General features: G+C 49.1%; 2 non-coding genes and 2 pseudogenes across 2 annotated transcripts; all 4 read left to right on the plus strand.

The window, feature by feature from the left end:
- The first annotated feature begins 6,362 nt into the window (after window positions 1-6,362).
- Window positions 6,363-7,865, plus strand: LOC149520404 (25S ribosomal RNA; annotated as a pseudogene).
- Window positions 7,866-14,945: 7,080 nt separating this feature from the next.
- On the plus strand, window positions 14,946-16,753 carry LOC149520405 (18S ribosomal RNA). The gene has a single exon (XR_016326354.1). It is a non-coding gene; the product is annotated as an 18S ribosomal RNA (ribosomal RNA).
- Window positions 16,754-17,048: 295 nt separating this feature from the next.
- LOC149520406 (5.8S ribosomal RNA) lies at window positions 17,049-17,204 on the plus strand. Its single transcript, XR_016326617.1, has one exon. It is a non-coding gene; the product is annotated as a 5.8S ribosomal RNA (ribosomal RNA).
- A 209-nt stretch (window positions 17,205-17,413) lies between these two features.
- Window positions 17,414-19,166, plus strand: LOC149520407 (25S ribosomal RNA; annotated as a pseudogene).
- Window positions 19,167-22,982: the final 3,816 nt, after the last annotated feature.

A 22,982-nucleotide genomic window follows, 5' to 3' on the forward strand; every position in this document is an offset into this window, starting at 1 on the left:
GTCCTGAGCCTAGGTCGAGCACCAATGATCGCCACGACCGGGTGGTAGGTGGGTTCAGGCACATCTTCATATTTCTATCATGACAATGCCATTTTTATGGCCTGTGAATTCATATAAGCACTCCCCAGCACCCGCACACCATGCGTGGGTGTCCTGAGCTCGGGTCGAGCACCATGCGCACCACGATCGGATGGTAGGTGAGTTTAGGCACATCTTCATATTTCTACCATGCCAATGCCATTTTTATGGCTTGTAAATTCTTACAATGGTCCCCTAAGCCTTCATGTGAAGTTTCATGGCAAGATGACTCATGTTCTATTTTTCATGATTTTTGAAATATTTTGTGGTTTGAGATTTTTTAAAATTTTTTTAGAAGGCATTTTGGCCCCAAATTTGGTAGATCTGATCCTTGTATATTTTTTGCCATGCACAAAAACATTCAGCTAAAAACTCAAAATGTAGAAGATTTTGTGGTCATTTGAAAAAAGTATCCCCATTTTAGACACTTGAATGGTTACTGGCAACAAACTTGTAAAATCTCATATGCTCTTTAAGGGGGTGTGTGTTGTCGAGGTTTGTTGAGGGATAGGGGGCCAATATAAGGGCCAAGTACAAGCACCCATCGCACATCATTTACGCACACCCCCTGGACCCTCAATCGTCGGAACCCCCAATGCCGTCAGTCAGGTTCTTCGACGATAGTGCCCCGGGCAAAAAAAATTCGACACCAGCACATGCTCGAGCCCAGCATGTGCACCATGGCTCAAAATCAAACTTCGGCCAAGGCCTTAACCATCAACGGCACATGATGGCACATGGTGATGGCACATCTATCGACCATCATCGACACAGGCTCCCTTTTGGTACGAGCACTTGCCTCGATCGCCATCGGCACAAGTTGGCTCTTGGAATAAGCATTTGCCTCAACCACCATCGACACATGCATGCCTTAATGAGCATTGAAAGAAGATGGCCCTTGGTGTGAACGGTTACCTCGAGCACCATCGGCACGTGTTGGGCCTTGGTGCGGGCACATGCCTTAACCACCATCATCACAAGCTGGCCATTGGTATAGGCACTTGCTTGGACCACCATCGGCATGTGCCATGCCTCGATAAACTTTGGCAAAAGATGGTCCTTGGTGCGTGCAGTTGCCTCGAACACCATCAGCATATGTTGGGCTTTGGTGCAGGCGGTTGCCTCGAGCACCATCAGCACAAGCCAACCCTTGGTGCGAGCACTTGCCTTGACCACTATCGGTAGAAGATGGCCCCTTGAGCAGGTGGTTGTGTCAAACACCATCGGCACATGTTGGTCCTTGGTGCAGGTGGTTGCCTCGAACACCATCGGCACATACAGGGCCTTAGTGTGGGTGTCACAGGCTCTGACCTTAGACTCAGAGTCCGTGTGGCCTTAGGCTCGAAATCTCCTCCTTTATGCCTAAAACACAAGCATGCAAGCACTAGAACAATGGGAAGGGGTGATTACACAAGTTAAAGAGAAATAGGATAACAAGTCTGAATGCTGGAATATGCTGTATATTCACTGAAACAAAAATGTTTGATGGTGTACAAATAAGGGTGGAGCAGCCCTCTATTTATAGTTAAGGCTCCAGCTACACTTAATGGCAATATCCCTAGAATAAAGGCTAAAATCATGGGATTACACAGATTATAATCAATCAGGATTCTAACTCCTGATTTCTAGGGTCAAGCAAATCTGCCAGGAGGCTCCTGCTGATCCTACAAGCTTTCAGAAGCTTCACTTACACGTCTAGCACCTTGGGCCCTTCTGGATGTGGTACGGGTAGCCTGAATGCTAAGCCTTGACCTCACGGGCTGGCCTGCAAGCTGGGCGGGTGTTCTGGCCTCGTCTTCTAGGCCTTGTGCTTAAATACCTACCAGCACGCCTGGTCTACGGGCCTCAACCTCTAGCTTACGTACTGGTGTGCCGGACATGCCTGACACGCCCACCCAAGATGTGACATTCTCCCCCACCTAATTGCGTAATGCCCTTATTACATCTTCTACATGGTACTGCCTGATCAGGTCCTTGAACTACCATAAGTCATCTATTGGTTCTCAGCTTGCCTCATTATCTGAAAGTCCCTTTCAGTGTACTAAGTACTCTTGTCTTGGTTGATAATTCTTCCATCTCACCTCTCGATCAGCTATGATGCTATGGACCTCCTTCTCATATGAGGCCCTTGCTCCCAATGGCGCACGCTTTGACTTTGCCCATCCTGGATCTCCCTTATCCTCATGGAATGACTTGAGCATGCTTACATGGAACATCAGGTGTACCTTTGGCTTAGGTGGCATATCCAGCTTGTAGGCAACCTTGCCTACCCTCTTGATTACTCAGAAAGGTCCCTTATACCTCCGCACAATGGGATGCAGCTTCACCAACACCAAGTCCTGGACCTGGAACTACATGTCCCACCTATTCTGGTCTACCCACTTCTTCGACCTCTTGGCTACCTTAATGGCACTAGGCATTGGCACCGAGCATCCAAGATGCAAACATAATCGGTAAAAGGCACAAAGAGGGCATTAATCCGAACAAGAAAATCTAACCAAATCACAAACTCATAGTCATCAAGGGGTATTACCTCTATGGTCTCCTTGCCTTTCCAGTCTCCAAGCTGTAACTCCACTCCCCGTGCTACTCTAATGGTTGGAACCTCCTTGGAGTTCACCATTTTAATGGTACCAATCCCTTTCTACACCTTTAGTCTAAGCTTTCGAGTTCTTGTGTCCACCAGTACGCTCACTTTCTTACCCATAACCATCAGATCCATAAACATCAAGCCATTTGGCTTACGACACCTCTTATTCTAGACATCATTGAGCACCAAAGACCCAAGCTTTACTGCCCTTGTCTCTGGCTCATCATCAGACTCTTTGTCTACAGCACCCGAGCTTGCCCTTCTGTGGGCAATTATGCGCTATGTGGCTCCCTCTACATAGGTAGCATGCTAGTGGCTCTCGATCCCCCTTTGCTTTCCACTTGCCTACTAGTGGCTTTCTCTTACCATCTTTGGTTGAACGATTTCGGTCTCCATCCTTAGACTTCTGATCATGGTCCTTCCTCTTGGATTGTTTTTTTCGATCCCTATCATCCTTGCCCTTACCCTTAGGCTTGGAAGACTCGAACTTGTTCAGAGGCTTGAACTCTATCAAGGCCTCAGTAGTAGTCATAGCTTTAGCCAAGTCATGAACTCCCCTTCGTTGTAGCTCATGCTTCACCCATGGCTTCAACCCATTCATGAAAACAAATAAGGCATCTTTCTCACCTAGATCTGAGATATGTAGCATCAGTTCAAAGAATTTCTTGACATACTCCTTTATGTCCCTTTGCCAGCTCAGCCTGCGTAACTTTGCCCATGCCTCATCATCGGCATACTCTGGGTAAAATTGCTCTCTGAACTCTTTTTGGAACTTTGCCCTGGTTCCAATCTTGGCACTTCCACGCCTGACATCATCACACCTACACCTCTACTACAATAAGGCTACATCAGTGAGATACATAGCAGCGGTGCTTACCTTCATTGCCTCATCTTGCATGCCCATGGCCTGGAAGTATTGCTCCATACCCCATAGGTAGTTATCTACTTCCTTGGCTGCGCGAGTCCCTTTGAACTCCTTAGGCTTGGGGACATCCAATATGGACTTGGACACTCCAGCAAACATGCCATTCCCAATGGCAGTCTTGCAAGTAACGAGCTCACTGGCAAGCTCCTCCATCTGCTGGCGCATGGCCTCCATGCCATCACGTAAGGTCAGCATTTCAACTTTCAAGGCCTCATTCTTTTGGGTGATCACGTCCATGCCTTTGTTGAGAGCAGCTTGCAGCTCACCTTGGATCTCTTCCCCTATGAAGTTTAATGATGCAATATGAGTCTCCACTTCCTCAAGCTTCTCCCCTATGTCGTCCATGGTCACCTCCACCTTGGCCAGCCTACCGTCTATAGTAGACCAGATATCTCTTGAACTGGCTTTCCTACCTTTTCCATACACCTGCTCATGGACCTCTGGTTGTTGGTTAGCAACGTCGCTCTGGGATGCCATCTCTTCAATCATGATCTAACCTGCACAACACAAACATGCAGAATCAAACTTGCTCTAATACCAACTTTCACAGGATCCGACCTTAGACTCAGAATCCATGTGACCTGAGGCTTGGAATCTCCTCCTTTATGCCTAAGTCAGCCTAAAACACAAGTGTGCGAGCACTAGAATAATGGTAAGGGCTGATTACACAAGTTAAAGAGAAACAGGATAACAAGGCAGAATGCTGGAATATGCTGTGTATTCACTGAAACAGAAGTGTTTGATGGTGTACAAATGAGGGTGGAGCAGCCCTCTATTTATAGTTGAGGCTTCAGCTACACTTAATGGCAATATCTCTAGAATAAAGGCTAAAATCAAGAGATTATAGAGATTACAATCAATCAGAATTTAACTCCTGATTTTTGGGGTCAACTAAATCTGCCAAAAGGCTCCTACTGATCCTGCAAGCTTCCAGAAGCTTCACTTGTGTATCTAGCACCTTGGGCCCTTTTGGATTTGGTACGGGTAGCCTGCATGCCAGGCCTTGGCCTCACGGGTTGGCCTGCAAGCTGGGCGGGCATTCTGGCCTCGTCTTTCAGCCCTTGTGCACAAATACCCGCCAGCACGCCTGGTGTGCGAGCCTCAACCTCTGGCTCACGTGCTAGTGTGCCTGGCGCGCTCGTCCAGGGCGTGACATGGGCACTTGCCTCAATCACCATCGGCACGTGCCATGCCTCAATCAGCATCAGTAGAAGATGGACCCTGGTATGGGTGGTTGCCTCGAACACCATTGATACGTGCTGGGCCTTGGTGCAGGCAAATACCTCGACCACCATCGGTGTATGCATGCCTCAATCAGCATGCGCACAAGCTAGAATCGATACGGGCCCCTACCTCAATTAGCATAGGCAGAAGATGGCCCTTGGTACGGGCACAATCCTTGACCACCATCGGCACCTGCTCACCCTCGGTGCGAGATATGCCTATTTGGAAAAAATGTCCCCGTTTCAGACACTTTAAGGTCTACTGGTAGCATATTTGCAAAATCTCTAATGTTCTTTAGGGGTGGTGGTCTGGCACCCCCTCTCCCCTCCCCATGGGGGGAGTAGGTGTGCGTGATGGGCCTCCCATTATGTACACCCAGGACTACATCCCTCTAGTGAAATATAAGGTGTACATGCCTTCCAGCCATTTTGTCCGATGATTGGTTGCTTCGATAACCGGTAGGCACCTATGGCCTCGATCGATTGGCATGCATGCAAAAGAAGAGAGTCAAGCTCGAGCCCTTGCACATGATGGATGCTACCCTAGACCTCAGACCAAGTCCCTGAATCGGGCAACGACTCCCTGGGGTGGTGTCAGTGGAGCTCACGTGTGTGATCTCGGCCAGGCCAAGCATTAGTGGTATTGCGTTGTTGTTGCCTGTCGGATGGCAGGGGTAGACTCATGGCCCTTGCTTGTGTTTTTCCAGTGCCAAGCAGTTGTGGCGTGGCCTCACACTTTGTTTCCTCCATTCGCTCGTCGAGTAATCGATCGGGTGGGTTGTAGACTGACGTGCGTTGATGCTGCCACTTGTACGCAATGGGCATATGAGTGGTACTATGGTTGTGCATGTTACCAAGTGGTTCATTTTTGGTAAGCAAAATTGACGATGTGGGATGAACCAAAAGCCAGGTTATGATGCCCAACTGCCCGCTAACCTGAAACCCACAAATTGATGGCCAATCAACTAGCCCTGAAAATTAATGGTGCTTAAGCGCGTGACCTATACCCAGCCTTCGGGGCAAGGGCCAAGCCCCGATGAGTAGGACGGCATGGTAGTCACCATAAAACCTAGGGTGCAAGCCCGACCAGAGTGGCCATCGGTGTAGATCTTGGTGGTAGTAGCAAATATTCAAATGAAAACTTTGAAGGCCAAAGTAGGGAAAGGTTCGATGTTAATGGCACTTGCACATGGGTTAGTCAATCCTAAGAGACAGGGGAAGCCCATCTGATAGCGCGTCCCGTGTGAGCTTCGAAGGAGAATCAAGTTAAAATTCTTAAACTGGGATGCGATGGCTGATGCCAACGTTAGGGAGTCCGAAGACGTCGACAGAGGCCTTAGGAAAAGTTATCTTTTTTGTTTAATGGCCCGCCCACCCTAGAAACGACTTAGCCAGAGGTAGGATTTAGCGGTCGAAAGAGCACCGTACGTCGTGTGGTGTCCGGTGCACCTTCGATGGCCCTTAAAAATCTAGTGGATCGAGTGCCATCTGTGCTCGATCGTACTCATAACTACATTAGTCTCTAAGGTGAACAGCTTCTGGTCGGTGGAACAATGTAGGTAAGGGAAGTTGACAAAATGGATCCGTAACCTCGGGAAAAAGATTGGCTCTGAGGGCTGGGCACAGGGGTCCTAGTCCCGAACCCATCGATTGTCGGTGCACTGCTTGAGCTGTTCCCGTTATAAGAATGGGTCACGCGTGCCGGTCGAGGGACAGACTGGGAACGGCTCCCTCGGAGGCCTTCCCTGGGCGGCAAATAGTCAACTCAAAACTGGTACGAACATGGGGAATATGACTGTTTAATTAAAACAAAGCATTGTGATGGTCCCTGTGGATGCTCACGCAATGTGATTTCTGCCCAGGGCTCTGAATGTCAAAGTGAAGAAATTCAACCAACCGCGGGTACATGACAGGAGTAACTATGACTCTCTTAAGGTAACCAAATGTCTCGTCATCTAATTAGTGATGCGCATGAATGGATTAATGAGATTCCCACTGTCCCTATCTACTATCTACTGAAACCACAGCCAAAGGAACAAGCTTGATGAAATCAGTGAGGAAAGAAGACCTTGTTGAGCTTAACTCTAGTCCGACTTTGTGAAATGACTTAAGAGGTATAGGATAAGTGAGAGCCCCTAGGTGAAATTGAAATACCACTACTTTTAACGTTATTTTACTTATTCCGTGAATTGGAGGTGGGGCACGACCCTTCTTTCAGACCCAAGGTCAGCCTCGATCGGTCGATCCAGGCAAAAGACATTGTCAGATGGGGAGTTTGGTTGGGATGGCACATCTGTTAAAAGATAACACAAGTGTCCTAAGATGAGCTCAACGAGAACAAAAATCTCGTGTGCAATAAAAAGGTAAAAGCTCATTTGATTCTGATTTTTGGTACGAATATGAATCATGAAAGCATGGCCTATCGATCTTTTAGACCTTCGAGATTTAAAGCTAGAGGTGTCAGAAAAGTTACCACAGGGATAACTGGCTTATAGTAGCCAAGCATTTATAGCAACGTTGCTTTTTGATCCTTCGATGTCAGCTCTTCCTATCATTGTGAAGTAGAATTCACCAAGTATGGGATTATTCACCCACCAATAGGGAAGATGAGCTGGGTTAAGACCATCGTGAGACAGGTTAGTTTTATCCTACTGATGGCGGCATCACGATAGTAATTCAACCTAGTACGAGAGGAACCGTTGATTCGCATAATTGGTCATCGCGCTTGGGTGAAAAGCCAGTGGCGTGAAGCTACCATGCATTGGATTATGACTGAAACCCTCTAAGTCAAAATCCAAGCTAGAACCGACGCGCACACCCACCGCCCGATTGTCGACCCGTAGTAGAGGCCCATGGCCCCCAAAGGCACGTGTCGTGGGTGCAGCCCCCACGACGAACGAGTCGCACGGGCCTCCTTGGAGCTCAATTCTCACTGAGCGGCAGGTAGAATCTTTTGCATATGACTTAAATACGCGATGGGGTATTGTAAGTGGTAGAGTGGCCTTGCTGCCACAATCCACTGAGATTCAGCCTTTTGTCTCTTTGCTTCGTCCCTCCCCCCTCCCCCTTCCCTTCTCTCATCGACCTTCCTTTTTTTTAAGCCACCCACCTTTAGGGTTGGAGATGACCTGAGGCCCTCCGTCTCTCGATCCCGATCAAGAATGAACTCCGTATGCCTAAGTCAACCTATGAAATGAGTGTACGGGCACTAAGCCGACCAAAAAGGTAGAATGCGCAAGCTAAGGATTGATTGGGTCCCCCTCTGCGTGCTATCGATCTTGCTGCGGTTCCTGCTACCACAACCCTTGGTCCAATCAGAGCTTAGACTGGCAATGAATTCTATATGCCTAAGCCAACCTACGAAACAAGCATGCGGGCACTAAGTCAGCTAGAGAGGCAGAATATGCAAGCGTGCAGGTCCCCCTCTGTGTGCTACAAATCCTGTAGGCTTTTTATATGGTTCTGGTTCAGCCCCACTCCCTGGGACCACCTGGATGCAGTGCGAGCATGTTGTGGGCCTAGTCCCGGTGCTGCGGACAATTGGACTTTTGGACGGGTGATCTTGACAGCAATAGCAATGACTATTGTTGGAACCTTCGCCTCTACGTACGGTGCTCGAGCATTGGCCACTGGGTGCGGGCCCCAACTCTTAGTGCACATGGCCAAGGTGTGACACTGGCACTTGGTGCGGGCTACTACCTCGGACACCCCTGGTCTGACTGTATGCCTGCACCTCGATCATCTGTGTCGACACGTCGGTGTGACTGTGTGCCCGTGCACCGCTCACCAACACCCGCACCCAGGCCTGGCTCAATTCTGTCGAACTAACACCGTGTCTGAACCCCTGGAGTCTTGATCACTGCCCGCACCATTGTCTCGATCCAGTTCCCTGTGACCTACACCTTGAGTAGGCCTCAAGGCCTGGTCCCCCTGGCTGTCGGACCCTATCCCACTACAGCCTCGGGGTCAGTCCCGTCTTGCTTACTGACCGTGACACATGCACATGCCTCGACCACCATCGAGACATGTTGGCCCTTGGTCTCAGCACATGCTTCAACTTCCATCGACGCATGCTGGACCTTAGTGCGGATAGTTCCCTCGAACAGCATCGGCTTGTGCTGGGTCGCGCACCAAGCGGCTGCACTTGGGCTCGGGTCGTGCACCCTACGCACCACGATCAGGCAGTAGGTGGGTTCAGGGATATCTTCATGTTTTTGTAGTGCCAAATCCATTTTTGTGGTCCATGAATTCATATGAGCACTCCCCAATGCCTGCGCACCACGCGTGGATGTTTTTTTTCTCGGGCCGAGCACCAATGATCGCCACGATCGGGTGGTAGGTGGGTTCAGGCACATCTTCATATTTCTGCCATGCCAATGCCATTTTTATGTCCTGTGAATTCATACGAGAACTCCCCAGTGCCCGCACACCACATGCGAGTGTCCTTAGCCCGAGCAGAGCACTATGCACGCCACGATCAGGTGGTAGGTGGTTTAGGCACATCTTCATATTTCTGCCATACCAATACCATTTTTATGGCTTGTAAATTCATACAATGGTCTCCTAAGCCTTCATGTGAAGTTTCATGGCAAGATGACTCGTTTTCTATTTTTCATGATTTTTGATATTTTTTACGGTTTGGGATTTTTTTAAATTGTTTTAGAAGGAGTTTTGGCCCTAAATTTGGTATATCTGATCCTTGTATTTTTTTTGCCACGTACAAAAAAATTCAGCTAAAAACTCAAAGTGTAGAAGATTTTGTGGCCATTTGAAAAAAGTGTCCCCATTTCAGACACTTGAATGGTTACTGACAGCAAACTTGTAAAATCTCATATGCTCTTTAAGGGGGAGTGTGTTGTCAAGGTTTGTTGAGGGATAAGAGGCTAATATAAGGGCTAAGTACAAGCACCCATCCACATCATACGTGCACACCCCCCGGACCCTTAATCACCAGAACCTCCAAAGCCGTTGGTTAGGTTCTCCAAGATGCTTCGATCGAAGATGCTCTGACGATGGTGCCCCAGGCAAAACAAATGTGGCACCAGCACATGCTTGAGCCCAGCATGTGCACCATGGCTCAAAATTGAACTTCAGCCAAGGCTTCTACCATCAACGGCACATGATGGCGCATGGTGATGGCATATACATCGACCATCATTGGCGCAGGCTGCCCTTTGGTACGAGCACTTGCCTCGACCATCATCAGCACAAGCTGGCCCTTGGAATAGGCACTTGCCTTAACCACTATCGATACATGCATGCCTTGATGAGCATCGGCAAAAGATGGCCCTTGATGCGGGTGGTTGCTTCAAACACCACCGGCACGTGTTGGGCTTTGGTGCGGGCACATGCCTCGACCACCATCATCACAAGCTGGCCATTGGTACGGGCTGTTGCCTGGACCACCATTAGCACATGCCATGCCTCGATCAACATCAGTAAAAGATAGTCCTTGGTGCATGCGGTTGCCTCGAACACCATCGCCACATGCTGAGCCTTGGTCCGGGCGGTTACCTCGAGCACCATTGGCACAAGCTAGCCCTTGGTGCGGGTGTCATGGGCTCTGACCTTAGACTCAGAAACTGTGTGGCCTTAGCTTGGAATCTCCTTTTTTATGCCTAAAACACAAGCGTGTGGGCACTAGAACAATAGGAAGGGCTGATTATGAAAGTTAAAGAGAAACAAGATAACAAGGTAGAATGTTGGAATATGCTATGTATTCACTGAAATAGAAGTGTTTGATGGTGTACAAATGAGGGTGGAGCAGCCCTCTATTTGTAGTTAAGGGTCCAGCTACACTTAATGACAATTTCCCTAGAATAAAGGCTCTAGCTGGTGGCTTAGGTGGCAAGGCCCTCGGACACCAGCTTGATCTTGTGGTTCACCTCCCTTTTAGGTGGTAGCTGGCAAGGCAACTTTATGGGCATCACTTCCCTAAAGGTCTTTAGCACTTTTAGCACCTCCAAGGGTGACTCGATCTCCTTCTTCCTTGGTTCATCATACTTCAAGGCTACCAAAAAGGTGTCTTCTTCTCTGCTTACCGTCTTGGCAAATTAGATGGCTGACACCAACCGTGACCTAACTCCAAACCCTCTTCTCAATGGTACTAGGCATTGGCACCGTGCATCCAGGATGTAAACACAATCGGTAAAAGGCACATGGAGGGCATTAATTCGAACAAGGAAATCCAACTGAATCATAAACTCATAGTCGTCAAGGGGTATTACCTCTATGGTCTCCTTGCCTTTCTAGTCTTCAAACTGTAACTCCACTCCCCATGCTACTCCAATGGATGAAACCTCATTGGAGTTCATCATTTTAATGGTACCAGTCTCTTTCTGTACTTTTAATCTGAACTTTGGAGCTCTATTACCTTAAATAAAAAAATATAAGGCACTTGTGTCCACCAGTGCACTCACCTTCTGACCCGCAACCATCAGATCTGTAAACATCAAGCCCTTTGGCTTGCGACTCCCCTTACTCTGGATAACATTAAGCACCAATGACCCAAGCTTTGCTACCCTTGTCTCTAGCTTCTCGTCAGACTCTTTGTCCACAGTAGCCAGCTTACCCTTTTGTGGGCAATTACGTGCTATGTGGCTCCCTCTACATAGGTAGCATCTTGGTCCCCCTTTGCTTTCCACTTGCCTGTTGGTGGCTTCTTCTCGCCATCCTTGGTTGAATGGTCTTGATCCTCATCCTTGGACTCTCAATCACGGTCCTTCCCTTTGGACTACTTCTTTCGGTACCTATCGTCCCTACCCTTACCCTTGGGCTTGGAAGACTTGAACTTGTTCAGAGGCTTGAACTCTATCAAGGCCTCAACAGTAGTCATAGCTTTAGCCAAGTCATGAACTCCCCTCCGTTGTAGCTCATGCTTCACCCACAGCTTCAGCCCATCCATAAAAGCAAATAAGGCATCATTCTCACCTAGATTTGAGATCTGTAGCATCAGTTCAAAAAATTTCTTGACATACTCCCTTATGTCCCCTTACTGGCTCAGCCTGCGTAAAATTACCCATGCCTTATCATCGGCACACTCCGAGTAAAATTTCTCTCTAAACCCTTTTGGGAACTTTGCCCTGGTTCCAATCTTGGTGCTCCGATGCCTGGCATCATCACACCAGTGCCTCCACCACAACAAGGCTACATCAGTGAGATACATAGCAGCAGTGCTTACCTTTATTGTCTCATCTTGCATGCCCATGGCCTGAAAATACTGCTCCATACCCCATAGGTAGTTGTCTACTTCCTCGGCCACCCTAGTCACATTGAGCTCCTTAGGCTTGGGGACATCTAACCTGGACTTAGACATTCTAGCAAACATGCCATTCCTAATGGCAATCTTGCAAGTAACGAGCTCACTGGCAAGCTCCTCCATCCACTGGCGCATGGCCTCTATGCCACGGTGTATGGCCTCCACACCATCGCGCAAGGTCAGCACTTCAGCCTCCAAGGCCTCATTCTTTTGGGTGATCACATCCATGCCTTTGTTGAGAGTAGCTTGCAGCTCACCTTGGATCTCCTCCCCTATGGAGTCTAGCGATGCAATGTGAGTCTCCACTTCCTTAAGCTTCTTCCTCATGTCGTCCATGGTCACCTTCACCTTGGTTAAACTACCATCCATGGTAGACCAGATATCTCTTGAACTGGCTTTTCTGCCGCTTCCATGATCCTGCTCCTAGGCCTTTGGTTGTTGGTTAGCAACGTCGCTTTGGGATGCCATATCCTCACTCACGATCTAACTTGCACAACACAAACAGGAAGAACTGAACTTGCTCTGATACCAACTATCACGGGCTCTAACCTTAGACTCAGAATCCATGAGACCTTAGGCTTGGAATCTTCTCATTTATGCCTAAGTCAGCCTAAAACACAAGCCTACAGGCACTAGAACAATGGAAAGGGCTGATTACGCAAGTTAAAGAAAAACAAGATAACAAGGCAGAATGCTAGAATATGTTATGTATTGACAGAAACAGAAGTGTTTGATGGTGTACAAATAAGGGTAGAGTAGCCCTCTATTTATAGTTGAGGCTCCAGCTACACTTAATGGCAATATCCCTAGAATAAAGGCTAAAATCAAGGGATTATACATATTACAATCAATCAGGATTCTAACACCTGATTTCTAGGGTCAACCAAATCTGCCAGGAGGCTCCTACTGATCCTGCAAGCTTTCAAAATATTCACTTGCGTATCTAGCACCTTGGGCCCTTTCGGATGTGGTGTGGGTAGCCTGCAAGCTGGGTAGGCATTCTGGCCTCGTCTCGCAGGCCTTGCGTGCAAATACCCTTTAGCGCACCTGGTTTACGGGCCTCAACATCTGGCTTACATGCTGGTTCGCCTGATGTGCCTGGCTTGCCCACCTAGTGAGTGACACAGGCACTTACCTCGACCACCATTGGCAGAAGATGGCCCATGGTGTGGGCAGTTACATCGAACACCATCGACACATGCTGGGCTTTGGTACGGATGGTTACCTTGAACACCATCGGCACATGTTGGGCCTTGGTGCGGGCACATGCCTCAACCACCATCGACACAAGCCGGCCTTTGGTGCGGGCACTTACCACGATCATCATTGACACTTGCCATGCCTCGATCAGCATCAATAGAAGATAGGCCTTGGTGTGGGCGATTAGCTCAAACACCATCGGTACGTGCTGGGCCTTGGTGTGAGCAGATGCCTCGACCACCATCGGTGTATGCAAGCCTCAATCAGCATGCGCATAAGCTAGAATCGATATAAGCACCTGCCTCGATCAGCACAGTCAGAAGATGGACCTTGGTACGGGCAGTCGCTTCGAACACCATCGACACGTGCTGGCCTTTGGTGCAGGCACATTCCTCGACCACCATCGGCACCTACTCACCCTTGGTGTAGGATATGCTTGTTTGAAAAAAATGTCCCCGTTTCAGACACTTTAAGGTCTACTGGTAGCATATCTGTAAAATCTCTAATGCTCTTTAAGGGGTGGTGGTTCGACACCCTTTCCCCCTCCACTGGGGGAGTAGGTATGCGTGATGGGCCTCCCATTGTGTACACCTAGGGAAACGTCCCTCGAGTGAAATACAGGGTGTACATGCCTTTCGACCATTTTGTTCGACGATTGGTTGCTCCGGTGACTGGCAAATGCCCATGACCTCGATTGATTAGCGTGCATGTGAAAAAGAAGAGCCGAGCTCAAGCTCGTGCACGTGGCGGATGCTGCCTTAGACCCCATACCAAGTCCCTGAATCAGGCAAAGGCTCCCTAGGGTGGTGTGAGCAGAAGCTATGGTTACGGGCTTGGCCCGGCCAAGTCTTTTGATATTTAACGATCTCGCGGTCCCTTCTCATCGACCATAAAAATGCCTTGGCCTTGACGAGGCCGTGCATGCAGCCGATGCTGCCCAAGACCCTAGGAACAAGTCCTTGAATCGAGCAACATCCCCCTGGGGTGGTGTCAGTAGAGCTTGTGCGTGCGATCTTGGCCAAGCCAAGCATTGGTGGTATCACGCCATTGTTACCTGTCGGATGGCAGGGGCAAACTTGTGGCCCTTGCTTGTGTTTTTCCCGTGCCAAGCGGTTGTGGCGTGGCCTCGTACGTTGTTTCCTCTACTCACTCATCGAGTAATCAATCGGGTGGGTTGTGGGTCGACGAGCGTGGATGCTGCCACTTGTACGCAATGGGCATATGAGTGATGCTATAGTTGTGCGTGTTGGTATACTCCATGCTCGATGCATCGAACTATCGACCCGTCATCCTCTTTAATCTTCCCCCATGCAGTCATCGTACCCCAGGGGCATGATTGAGATCCTGTACTATATACCTGAATCGATGGAAATTGGATATCTCGCCATCCCTCATCCGTCTCGTGTCTCTAAGGGCCACGAGTCAGATGTCAATCGTGGTCGGTGTCTCAAGCACGCCATGCAATCCTCCATGGTCGTATTGGTGCACCAACGTTCGATCATGCTTTCAGATGCGAAATGTTTAGCGGGCGTAGGCTCTTGACCCCCATTCGTCCGATGCTACACATTTCACGTGCTCGACACGCACGACGCTTGTGCTTCGCGTCGGGCTCTCTCGGCCGCTCGATCGATGCATCGAGGCCTACGCGGTGCCAACGTCCCGAAGGAATGCTACCCGATTGATCCTGCCAGTAGTCATATGCTTGTCTCAAAGATTAAGCCATGCATGTATAAGTATGAACTAATTCAGATTGTGAAACTGCGAATGGCTCATTAAATCAGTTATAGTTTGTTTGATGGTATCTACTACTCGGATAACCGTAGTAATTCTAGAGCTAATACGAGCAACAAACCTCAACTTCTGAAAGGGATGCATTTATTAGATAAAAGGTCGACGCGGGCTATGCCTATTGCTCTGATGATTCATGATAACTCAATGGATCCCATGACTTTTGTGTCGGCGATGCATCATTCAAATTTTTGCCCTATCAACTTTCGATGGTAGGATAGTGGCCTACTATGGTGGTGATGGGTGACGAAGAATTAGGGTTCGATTCCGGAGAGGGAGCCTGAGAAATGGCTACCACATCCAAGGAAGGCAGTAGGCGTGCAAATTACCCAATCCTGACATGGGAAGGTAGTGACAATAAATAACAATACCGGGCTCTATGAGTCTGGTAATTACAATGAGTACAATCTAAATCCCTTAACGAGGATCCATTGGAGGGCAAGCCTGGTGCTAGCAGCCGCGATAATTCCAGCTCTAATAGCACATATTTAAGTTGTTGCTGTTAAAACACTCGTAGTTGGAACTAGGGTTGGGTCATCCTGTCCGCCTCATGGTGAGCATCGATTTACTTGTCCCTATTGCTGGCGATGCACTCCTAGACTTAATTATCGAGATCATTCCTTCGACGTTGTTACTTTGAAGAAATTAGAGTGCTCAAAGCCAGCCTACGCTTGTATACATTAGCATGGGATAACATCATAGGATTTCAGCCCTATTATGTTGGCCTTCGAGATCGAAGTAATGATTAACAGGGACAGTCAGGGGTATTCATATTTCATAGTTAGAGGTGAAATTCTTGGATTTTTGAAAGATGAATCACTACGAAAGCATTTGCCAAGGACATTTTCATTAATCAAGAACGAAAGTTAAGGGCTGGAAGATGATCAGATACCATCCTAGTCTCAACCATAAACGATGCCGACCAAGGATTGACGGTTGTTACTTTTAGGACTCCGCCGGCACCTTATGAGAAATCAAAGTCTTTGGGTTCCGGGGGCAGTATGGTCGCAAGGTTGAAACTTAAAGGAATTGATGGAAGGGCACCACCAGGAGTGGAGCCTACAGCTTAATTTGACTCAACACGGGGAAACTTACCAGGTCTAGACATAGTAAGGATTGATAGACTGAGAGCTATTTCTTAATTCTAGGGGTGGTGGTGCATGGCCGTTCTTAGTTGGTGGAGCGATTTGTCTGGTTAATTTCGTTAACGAACGAGACCTCAGCCTGCTAACTAGCTACGCGAAGGTGATCCTTTGTGGCTAGCTTCTTAGAGGGACTATGGCAGCTTAGGCCAAGGAAGTTTGAGGCAATAATAGGTCTGTGATGCCCTTAGATGTTTTGGGCGGCACGCATGCTACACTGATGTATTCAACGAGTCTATAACCTTGGACGATAGGCTCGGGTAATCTTTGAAATTTCATCATGATAGGGATAGATCATTGCAATTGTTGGTCTTTAACGAGGAATTCCTAGTAAACGCTAGTCATCAGCTCGCGTTGACTACATCCCTGCCCTTTGTGTACACCACCCATCACTCCTACCGATTGAGTGGTCCGATGAAGTGTTCGGATCATGACGACATGGACGGTTCACCGCCTACGACGTCACGAGAAGTCTACTAAACCTTATCATTTAGAGGAAGGAAAATTTGTAACAAGGTTTTTGTAGGTGAACCTACGGAAGGATCATTATCGAAACCCCGCTCGACGAAAGACCCACAGATGCATTAACGAAACACCGAAGGGGCGAGGGTCCCCTCGTGCCCTGAGCCCCTTTTGACCTTAGGTAGGTGTGACGGTCGTTTCATGCCCCCTATCGGGTGGGTGAAATGACTGGCATCATCTCGCTTGCTGTCGAACAATGAACCCCCGACGCGAACCGTGCCAAAGAATCGAAATGAAAACGGAGCGCACGCGCTATCACCATCTCGTTCGTGGTACATGTGCGGGTGGCATCTTGACTCTTCTTGTCATGAAAAAATGAAACGACTCTCGACAATGGATATCTTAGCTCTCGCATCGATGAAGAATGTAGCGAAATGTGATACTTGGTGTGAATTGCAGAAACCCGTGAACCATCGAGTCTTTGAATGCAAGTTGCACCCCAAACCATTAGGCCAAGGGCACGCCTACCTGGGTGTCATGCACCATCGCCCCCCTCAACCCCCCCCATCGGACTCCGAAGGAAGGAGGCAAGCGGAAGATGGCCTCCTGCGATCTTTTCGATCGCAGTTGGCCCAAAAGCGAGTCCCCGGCAACGATAGCGTCGTGACCGTTGGTGGTAGAGCTCTTGGCATGCCTTGTCCCCAGTGACGTACGCTCATTGTCCACCCAGACCCCCCACTCGTGTCACGACCCCAGGTCAGGCGGGATCACCCACTGAGTTTAAGCATATCAATAAGCGGAGGAAAAGAAACTTACCAAGATTCTCCTAGTAACGACGAGCGAATCGGGAAGAGCCTAGCTTGAGAATCGGGTGCCTCTGGTGACCAAATTATAGTCTGAAGAAGCGTCCTTAGCGACAGACCAGGTCCAAGTCCCCTGAAAAGGGGCACCAGAGAGGGTGAAAGCCCTGTTGTGCTCGGACCCTATCGTACCATGAGGTGCTGTCCGCGAGTCAGGTTGTTTAGGAAAGCAGCCCCAACCGAGTGGTAAATTCTGTCCAAGGCTGAATACGGGTGAGAGATCGATAGTGAACAAGTACTATGAGGGAAAGATGAAAAAGACTTTGAAAAAAGAGTCAAAGAGTGCTTGAAATTATCGGGAGGGAAGTGGATTGGGGTCTACGATGTGCCCCGATCGGATGTGGAACGACAAGAGCCAATCTATCGATGTGCCAGTGAAGACGTCTTCATCACGATCGTGGAATGCAGCACGCACCATCTCGGCATGCTCAACACCTGCGTGCCCCTAGCGTCAGCCTACGGACTCTCCATCCGGCTCGTCTTGAAACATGGACCAAGGAGTCTGACATGCGTGCTAGTCAACGGGTCAGGAAACCCATAAGGCATAAGGAAACTGATTGGCAGGATCCCTCGTGGGTGCACCACCGACCAACCTTGATCTTCTGAGAAGGGTTCGAGTGCGAGCATGCCCGTCGGGACCTAAAAAATGGTGAACTATGCCTGAGTGGGGCAAAGCTAGAGGAAACTCTAGTGGAGGCCCGCAGCGATACTGACGTGCAAATCATTCGTCTGACTTGGGTATAGGGGCAAAAGACTAATCAAACCATCTAGTAGTTGGTTCCCTCCGAAGTATCCCTCAGGACAGCTGGAGCCCCCGATGAGTTCTATCGGGTAAAGCCAATAATTAGAGGCATTCGGGGTGCAATGCCCTCGACCTATTCCAAGTGGGCCATTTTTGGTAAGCAGAACTGGCAATGCAGGATGAACCAAAAGTCAGGTTACAGTGCCCAACTGCGTGCTAACCCAGAACCATAAAGCGTGTTGGTCGATTAAGACAGTAGGACGGTGGTCATGGAAGTCGAAATCTACTAAGGAATGTGCAACAACTCACCTACCGAATCAACTAGCCCTAAAAATGGATGGTGCGTAAGCGGGTGACCTATACCCGACCGTCGGGGCAGGGGCTAGACCCTGATGAGTAGGAAGGTGTGGTGGTTGCCACAAAACCTAGGGTGCAAGCCCGACAAAGCGACCGTCGGTGCAGATCTTGATGGTAGTAGCAAATATTCAAATGAGAACTTTGAAGGCCAAAGAGGGGAAAGGTTCCAAGTGAATGGCACTTGCACATGGGTTAGTCGATCATAAAAGATGGGGGAAGCCCGTCCGACAGCACGTCCTACGTGAGCTTCAAAAGGGCATCGAGTTAAAATTCTTAAACTGGGATGCAATGATTGATGGCAACATTAGGGAGTCCAGATATGTCGATGGACGAGCCGTACGGGCCACCTTGGAGCTCAATTCCCATTGAGCGATGGGTAGAATCCTTTGTAGATGACTTAAATACGCGATGGAGTATTGTAAGTGGCAGAGTGGCCTTGCTTCCATGGTCCATTGAGATTCAGCCCTTTCTCGCTTTGATTCGTCCCTCCCCCCTCCCTTTTCCCCTCCCATTCCCCCGTTGACCTTCCTTCTTTTTACGTCACCCCCCTCTAGGGTTGGGCATGACCCGGGGCCCTCCATCCCTCGATCCCGATCGGGAATGAACTCCACATGCTTAAATCAACCTACAAAATGAGCGTACGAGCACTAAGCTGGCCAGAGAGGCAGAATGCGCAAGTGAGGATCGATCGGGTCCCCCTTTGTGTGTTGTCGATCTTGCTACGGTTCTTGCTGCCACAACCCTCGGTCTGATCGGAGCTTAGACTGGAAATGAACTCCGTATGCCTAAGTCAACCTACGAAATAAGCGTGCGGGCACTAAGCCGGCTAGAGAGGCAGAATATGCAAGCTAAGGATCAATTGGGTCCCCCTCTATGTGCTGCAGATCCTGCAGGCTTTCTATACGGTTCGAATTCGACCCCACTCCTTGGGACCACCTGGATGCAGTACGAGCATGTTATGGGCCTGGTCTTGGTGTCACAGACAAGCTGGACTTCTGAGTAGGTGGTCTTGACAGCAATAGCAATGACTATTGCTGGAACCCCCGCCTCTACGTACGGTGCTCGAGCCTTGGCCACTGGTGCACGGGCCTCAACTCCTGGTGCGCACGCCCAAGGCCCGGCACTAGCACTTGGTGCGAGCTGCTACCTTGAACACCCCTAGTCTGATCGTATGCTCGCACCTCGATCATTAGTGCCCTCACGTCGGTCTGACTACGTACCTGAGCATCGCTCACCAACACCCACACCTGGGCCTGGCTCAATTCTGCCGAACCTAACACCGTGTCTGACCCCTGGAGTCCTGATCATTACCCGTAGCACTATCTCGATCCAGTTCCCCATGACCTGTACCTCGAGTAGGCCTAAGGCCTAGTCCCCTCTGGCTGTTGAACCCTATCCCACTACAACCTAGGGGCCAGTCCCGACTTGCTCGCTAACCGTGACACATGCGTCACAGGCTCTGACTTTAGACTCAGAATCCGTGCAGCCTTAGGCTTGGAATCTCTTTCTTTATGCCTAAGTCAGCCTAAAACACAAGCGTGCAGGCACTAGAACAATGTAAGGGCTGATTACGCAAGTTAAAGAGAAATAAGATAACAAGGCAGAATGCTAGAATGTGCTTTGTATTCACTAAAACAGAAATGTTTGATGGTGTACAAATGAGGGTGGAGCAGCCCTCTATTTATAGTTGAGGCTCTAGCTACACTTAATGGCAATATCCCTAGAATAAAGGCTAAAATCATGGGTTATACATATTACAATCAATCAAGATTCTAACTCCTAATTTCTAGGGTCAACCAAATCTGCCAGGATGCACCTGCTGATCCTGTAAGATTTCAGAAGCTTTACTTGCATATCCAGCACCTTGGGCCCTTTTAGATGTGGTACGGGTAGCCTACATGCCAGGCCTTGGCCTCACAGGCTGGCCTACAAGCTGGGTGGGTGTTTTGACCTTGTCTCCTAGCCCTTGCATGCAAATACCTGCCAATGCACCTGGTCTACGGGCCTCAACCTCTGGCTTGCCTGTTGGTGCGCATGATGTGCCTTATTATGGTAGAGGCACAGAGGTGCCCTAGGTAAAAAGCATTTGACACCAGCACATGCCCGAGCCCAGCATGTGCACCATGGCTCAAAATCAAACTTTGGCCAAGGCCTCAACCATCAACGGCACTTGATGGCACATGGTGATGGCACATGCATCGACCATCATCGGCACAGGCTGCCCTTTGATACGAGCACTTGCCTCGATCGCCATCGACACAAGTTGGCCATTGGAATAGGCACTTGCCTCAACCACCATCGACACATGCATGCCTCAATGAGCATCGGAAGAAGATGACCCTTGGTACGAGCGGTTGCCTCAAGCACCATCGGCACGTGTTGGGCCTTGGTGCGGGCACATGCTTCGACCACCATCATCACAAGCTAGCCATTGGTATAGGCACTTGCCTGGACCACCATCGACACGTGCCACGCCTCAATCAGCTTCAGCAAAAGGTGGTCTTTGGTGCATGCAGTTACCTCGAACACCATCGGCACATGTTGGGCTTTGGTGCGAGCGGTTGCCTCAAGCACCATCGACACAAGCCAGCCCTTGGCGGGGGCACTTGCCTTGACCACCATCGGCAGAAGATGGCCCCTGGAACGGGTGGTTACGTCAAACACCATCGGCACATGCTGGGCCTTGGTGCGGGTGTCATGGACTTTGACCTTAGACTCAGAATCCATGCGGCCTTAGGCTTGGAATCTCTTTCTTTTATGCCTAAGTCAGCCTAAAACACAAGCGTGCGGGCACTAGAACAATGGGAAGGGCTGATTACATAAGTTAAAGAGAAATAGGATAACAAGTCTGAATGCTGGAATATGCTGTATATTCACTGAAACAGAAGTGTTTGATGGTGTACAAATGAGGGTGGAGTAGCCCTCTATTTATAGTTGAGGCTCTAGCTACACTTAATGGCAATATCCCTAGAATAAAGGCTAAAATCATGGGATTACATAGATTACAATCAATCAGGATTCTAACTCTTGATTTCTAGGGTCAACCAAATCTGCCAAGAGGATCTTGCTGATCCTGCAAGCTTCTAGAAGCTTCACTTACACATCTAGCACCTTGGACCCTTCTAGATGTGGTGTAGGTAGCCTGAATGCCAGGCCTTGACCTCACGGGCTAGCCTGCAAGCTAGACGGGTATTCTGGCCTCGTCTCCTAGGCCTTGTGCTCAAATACCCGCCAGCACGCCTAGTCTGCGGGCCTCAACCTCTAGCTTGCGTGCTGGTGCGCCTGATGTGCTTAACCCGCCCACCCAGGACATGACATTCTCCCTCACCTAATTGCACAATGCCCTTATTGCATCTTCTGTATGGTACTGCCTGATCGGGTCCCCGAACTACCATAAGTCATCTGTTGGTTCCCAGCTTGCCTCACTGTTTGGAAGTCCTTTCTAGTGTACCAAGTACTTTTATCTTGGTTGATAGTTCTTCCATCTCACCTCTCGGTTAGCTATGATGCTGTGGACTCCCTTCTCATATGAGGCCCTTGCTCCTAATGGCGCACGCTTTGACTCTGCCCATTCTGGATCACCCTCATCCTCATGGAACGACTTGAGTATGCTCACATGGAACATCGAGTGTACCCTCAGCTTGGGTGGCATATCCAACTTGTAGGCAACCTTGCCTACCCTCTTGACTACTCGAAAAGGTCCCTCATACCTTCGTGCAATGGGATACAGCGTCATCAACACCAAGTCTTTAACCTGGAACTGCATGTCCCGTCTATTCTGGTCTACCCACTTTTTTGACCTCCTGGCTCCCTCAATGGCACTAGGCATTGGCACCAAGCATCCAAGATGCAAACAAAATTGGTAAAAGGCATAAGAAGGGAATTAATCCGAATAAAAAAATCCAACCCAATCACAAACTCATAGTCGTCAAGAGGTATTACCTCTATGGTCTCCTTGCCTTTCCAGTCTCCAAGCTGTAACTCTAGTCCCCATGCTACTCCAATGGTTGGAACCTCCTTGGAGTTCACCGTTTTAATGGTACCAATCCCTTTCTGCACCTTTAGTCTGAGCTTCTGGGCTTCATCACCTAAAATAAAAAAATGTGAGGCACCTGTGCCCGCCAGTACACTCACCTTCTAACCCCTAACCATCAGATCCATAAACATCAAGCCATTTGGCTTGCGGCTTCCCTTACTCTAGACAGCATTAAGCACCAACGACCCAAGCTTTACTACCCTTATCTCTGGCTCATCGTTAGACTCTTTGTCTACAGCAGCCAGCTTGCCCTTCTGTGGGTAATTGTGTGCTATGTGGCTCCCTCCACATAGGTAGCATGCTAGTGGCTTTCGATCCCCC

This window comes from Durio zibethinus, chromosome 1, assembly GCF_047325235.1.
Source record: "Durio zibethinus cultivar Kanyao isolate XHJ-2024 chromosome 1, ASM4732523v1, whole genome shotgun sequence".
In the NCBI taxonomy this organism is placed as follows: Eukaryota; Viridiplantae; Streptophyta; class Magnoliopsida; order Malvales; family Malvaceae; genus Durio; species Durio zibethinus.